Source organism: Megalopta genalis, unplaced genomic scaffold (genome assembly GCF_051020955.1).
Source record: "Megalopta genalis isolate 19385.01 unplaced genomic scaffold, iyMegGena1_principal scaffold0033, whole genome shotgun sequence".
Taxonomy (NCBI): Eukaryota; Metazoa; Arthropoda; class Insecta; order Hymenoptera; family Halictidae; genus Megalopta; species Megalopta genalis.
The window spans coordinates 1,394,503-1,400,000 of NW_027476102.1; the positions used below are offsets into that span (position 1 = coordinate 1,394,503).

Below are 5,498 nucleotides of genomic sequence, written 5' to 3' on the forward strand. Positions count from 1 at the left end.
GTTCATTTGTTCATTTGTTCATTTGTTCATTTGTTCATTTGTTCAATTGTTCATTTGTTCATTTGTTCATTTGTTCATTTGTTCATTCGTTCATTTGCCTATTCGCTCATTTGTTCATTTGTTCACTTGTTCATTTGTTCATTTGTTCAGTTGTTCATTTGTTCATTTGTTCATTTGTTCATTTGTTCATTTGTTCATTTTTTCATTTGTTCATTTGTTCATTTGTTCATTTGTTCATTTGTTCATTTGTTCATTTGTTCAATTGTTCATTTGTTCCTTTGTTCATTTGTTCATTTGTTCATTTGTTCATTTGTTCATTTGTTTATTTGTTCATTTGTTCATTTGTTCATTTGTTCATTTGTTCATTTGTTCATTTGTTCATTTGTTCATTTGTTCATTTGTTCATTTGTTCATTTGTTCATTTGTTCATTTGTTCATTTGTTCATTTGTTCATTTGTTCATTTGTTCATTTGTTCATTTCTTCATTTCTTCATTTCTTCATTTGTTCATTTGTTCATTTGTTCATTTGTTCATTTGTTCATTTGTTCATTTGTTCATTTGTTCATTTGTTCATTTGTTCATTTGTTCATTTGTTCATTTGTTCATTTGTTCATTTGTTCATTTGTTCATTTGTACATGTGTTCATTTGTTCATTTGTTCATTTGTTCATTTGTTCATTTGTTCATTTGTTCATTTGTTCATTTGTTCATTTGTTCATTTGTTCACTTGTTCACTTGTTCATTTGTTCATTTGTTCATTTGTTCATTTGTTCATTTGTTCATTTGTTCACTTGTTCATTTGTTCATTTGTCCATTTGTTCATTTGTTCATTTGTTCATTTGTTCATTTGTTCATTTGTTAATTTGTTAATTTGTTAATTTGTTCATTTGTTCATTTGTTCATTTGTTCATTTGTTCAGTTGTTCATTTGTTCATTTGTTCATTCGTTCGATTGTCTATTCGACAATTTGTTCATTCGTTCATTTAATCATTTGTTCATTTGTTCATTTGTTCATTTGTTCATTTGTTCATCTGTTCATTTGTTCATTTGTTCATTTGTTCATTTGTTCATTTGTTCATTTGTTCATATGTTCATTTGTTCATTTGTTCATTTGTTCATTTGGTCATTTGTTCGTTCGCTCATTTGTTCATTTGTTCATTCGTTCAATTGTTCATTTGTTCATTCGTTCATTTGTTCATTTGTTCATTTGTTCATTTGTTCAGTTGTTCATTTGTTCATTTGTTCGTTTGGTCGTTTGTTCGTTTGTTCATTTGTTCATTTGTTCACTTGTTCATTTGTTCATTTGTTCAATTGTTCATTTGTTCATTTGTTCATTTGTTCATTCGTTCATTTGCCTATTCGCTCATTTGTTCACTTGTTCACTTGTTCATTTGTTCATTTGTTCAGTTGTTCATTTGTTCATTTGTTCATTTGTTCATTTGTTCATTTGTTCATTTTTTCATTTGTTCATTTGTTCATTTGTTCATTTGTTCATTTGTTCATTTGTTCATTTGTTCATTTGTTCATTTGTTCATTTGTTCAATTGTTCATTTGTTCCTTTGTTCATTTGTTCATTTGTTCATTTGTTTATTTGTTCATTTGTTCATTTGTTCATTTGTTCATTTGTTCATTTGTTCATTTGTTCATTTGTTCATCTGTTCATTTGTTCATTTGTTCATTTGTTCATTTGTTCATTTGTTCATTTGTTCATTTGTTCATTTGTACATGTGTTCATTTGTTCATTTGTTCATTTGTTCATTTGTTCATTTGTTCATTTGTTCATTTGTTCATTTGTTCATTTGTTCATTTGTTCATTTGTTCATTTGTTCATTTGTTCATTTGTTCACTTGTTCACTTGTTCATTTGTTCATTTGTTCATTTGTTCATTTGTTCATTTGTTCATTTGTTCATTTGTTCATTTGTTCATTTGTTCATTTGTTCATTTGTCCATTTGTTCGTTTGTTCGTTTGTTCGTTTGATCATTTGTTCATTTGTTCATTTGTTCATTTGTTCATTTGTTTATTTGTTCATTTGTTCATTTGTTCATTTGTTCATTTGTTCATTTGTTCATTTGTTCATTTGTTCATTTGTTCATTTGTTCATTTGTTCATTTGTTCATTTGTTCATTTGTTCATTTGTACATTTGTTTATTTGTTCATTTGTTCATTTGTTCATTTGTTCATTTGTTCATTTGTTCATTTGTTCATTTGTTCATTTGTTCATTTGTTCATTTGTTCATTTGTTCATTTGTTCATTTGTTCATTTGTTCATTTGTTCATTTGTACATTTGTTTATTTGTTCATTTGTTCATTTGTTCATTTGTTCATTTGTTCCTTTGTTCCTTTTGCTCATTTTGCTCATTTGTTCATTTGTTCATTTGTTCATTTGTTCATTTGTTCATTTGTTCATTTGTTCATTTGTTCATTTGTTCATTTGTTCATTTGTTCATTTGTTCATTTGTTCATTTGTTCATTTGTTCATTTGTTCATTTGTTCATTTGTTCATTTGTTCATTTGTTCATTTGTTCATTTGTTCATTTGTTCATTTGTTCATTTGTTCATTTGTTCATTTGTTCATTTGTTCATTTGTTCATTTGTTCATTTGTTCATGTGTTTATTTGTTCATTCGTTCATTTGTCTATTCGCACATTTGTTCATTTGTTCGTTTGCTCATATGTTCATTTTTTTCATTTTTTCATTTGTTCATTTGTTCATTTGTTCAATATTTTAATTTGTTCATTTCTTCGTTGGTTCAATAGTTGATTTGTTCATTTCTCATCTTGTTCATTTGTTCGTTTGTTCATATGTTCATTTGTTCATTTGTTCATTTGTTCATTTGTTCATATGTTCATTTGTTCATTTGTTCATTTTTTCATTTGTTCATATGTTCATATGTTCATTTGTTCATTTGTTCATTTGTTCATTTGTTCATTTGTTCATTTGTTCATTTGTTCATTTGTTCATTTGTTCATTTGTTCATTTGTTCATTTGTTCATTTGTTCATTTGTTCATTTGTTCATTTGTTCATTTGTTCATTTGTTCATTTGTTCATTTGTTCATTTGTTCATTTGTTCATTTGTTCATTTGTTCATTTGTTCATTTGTTCATTTGTTCATTTGTTCATTTGTTCATTTGTTCATTTGTTCATTTGTTCATTTGTTCATTTGTTCATTTGTTCATTTGTTCATTTGTTCATTTGTTCATTTGTTCATTTGTTCATTTGTTCATTTGTTCATTTGTTCATTTGTTCATGTGTTTATTTGTTCATTCGTTCATTTGTCTATTCGCACATTTGTTCATTTGTTCGTTTGCTCATATGTTCATTTTTTTCATTTTTTCATTTGTTCATTTGTTCATTTGTTCATTTGTTCATTTGTTCATTTGTTCATTTGTTCATTTGTTCATTTGTTCATTTGTTCATTTGTTCATTTGTTCATTTGTTCATTTGTTCATTTGTTCATTTGTTCATTTGTTCATTTGTTCATTTGTTCATTTGTTCATTTGTTCATTTGTTCATTTGTTCATTTTTTCATTTTTTCATTTTTTCATTTGTTCATTTGTTCATTTGTTCATTTGAGTGAAGGGTCACTCAGCTTTACTCAGAATATGTGCAACATCGGATCGATATAGCCATCGATACAATTCGTACACAAATGTGTCGTACGAAGAGAGAGACTTTTTTCCTCTGGCAACATAACGGTAAGAGACATCCTTCCACACTCATAGGTTCCACTCCCTGGGGCTATGATATATATATACATATAAATTCAAATTCGAAGCAACGGTCACAATTCTACTCTATATTTTTGCGGGTTATGTGTTCTTTCGTTCAATTTCTTTCATGCGTTCGTTCGATCTCTGTACACAGTCTTCACATAGGACAGACTCGTGTAGTACGCTTTCGTGGGTTAAACCCATCTCGTTTCATTTCAGGCGACGTCGGGAGCGCGTTGAAAATGTACCAGTGAAATCTCGATAGTTCTACGAATACGAATCGTCCCGAAAAAGATTTTGTCACCGCTTCGAAGCGGTGTTTCAGACGGGCGGACGTATATAAAACATATACGACACACGACACCGCCTTCCACACTCACGCTAGTTCGAACACGATTTCCATCTCTCTCGAAGACTGTTAGACGTACGTAAAATTTCTCAATATTCATAGGACCGCGACAAACGCCGACGAAGCGCCCATCATTCGCTCGTACGTATATAGGCAACAAGTGCCATCAACGCAAGCAGTTTATAAGTACGTAAACGACCCTCAGCCAGGCGTGGTCCAGGAATTGTATCCGTGGACCGCAATGTGCGTTCGAAATGTCGATGTTCATGTGTCCTGCAGTTCACACGTTGACGCGCAATTAGCTGCGTTCTGCATCGACCCACGAGCCAAGTGATCCACCGTTCAGGGTAATTTTTCCCTTTTATTCTCTCATATATATATAATGTGTATTTGCTATCCACCACATTTTTTTGTGTTATATTTCGGAACAAGCCGATACCCGAAGAGCTCGAACCAGCGCGCGAAGGAGATTCGGGAGTCGTCGTACGACGACATAATTGTCCCTTAAAGAACGAGATATTTCCGTCGAAACCATATATATATGTACGAGCAAATCCAAAACCACTGTTTTCTTGCAAGTTCGACGGTCGGAGCGAATAGAACATTGAAAAGCCTTCTATCGAAGAAACACAGAGAGTATATCACCTCCAAAAACGACGGGGATATGGATATTCAAACTGGACAATTATCAACCCGATACTGGATTCGAAAAGTTTCTCTCTCCTTTCGTCGTTATTTACACCGGACGGACTCACGGCCGGCTCTAGCTGGGTGTCATATATATATACGTCCCACGCTCATGCTGCCACTAGCGCGCAACAGAGTAGGGTGTCAATGACAACGACACAGCATTGAAACGAGCTACACAAGCCGGTCTCTCTTGATACCAATGTAAACGAGCATTAAGTTATCTTCAGACTGCCCGATATTTTCGTCCTTTGGACTTTCCCAACGATTCCTTTTTTTCTTTTTTTTTTACACCACAGCGAAGACTTGAGGAAGCGTGATTAGCACGCTCGCATCCCTCCCTGTCCTACTACAACTGTGTGTGTGTGTGTGTAAAGAAAGAAAAAAGAATACATTGGCTTTCTCTCTATCGAGAAGATGGCCTACGCAACGCAGATCAAAGGCCTAATACGTGTAATATAATACGCGTCTGGCCGTGTATAAATCACGCACGAATGATCTGGTCGGGCCCAACTCTTCTCGTACGCTTATTTTTCCGTGTTGGGGCACTATCATAAAATCACATAAACCCCAACACGTGTGTGTCTTGGAAGGAAGATGGCCTACGCAACGCAGATCAAAGGCCTAATACGTGTAGTACACACGTCTGCCGTGTAAATCACGCACGAATGATCTGGTCGGGCCCAACTCTTCTCCACCACACCACATCCCAACTTTGTACATTTTTATATATTTTTGTGCGTTGGGGCA

General features: G+C 32.8%; 1 non-coding gene across 1 annotated transcript; it reads right to left on the reverse strand.

The window, feature by feature from the left end:
* Nucleotides 1–4,256: 4,256 nt before the first annotated feature.
* Nucleotides 4,257–4,411, reverse strand: LOC143261067 (5.8S ribosomal RNA). Its single transcript, XR_013035292.1, has one exon. It is a non-coding gene; the product is annotated as a 5.8S ribosomal RNA (ribosomal RNA).
* Between the last annotated feature and the right edge of the window lie 1,087 nt (nucleotides 4,412–5,498).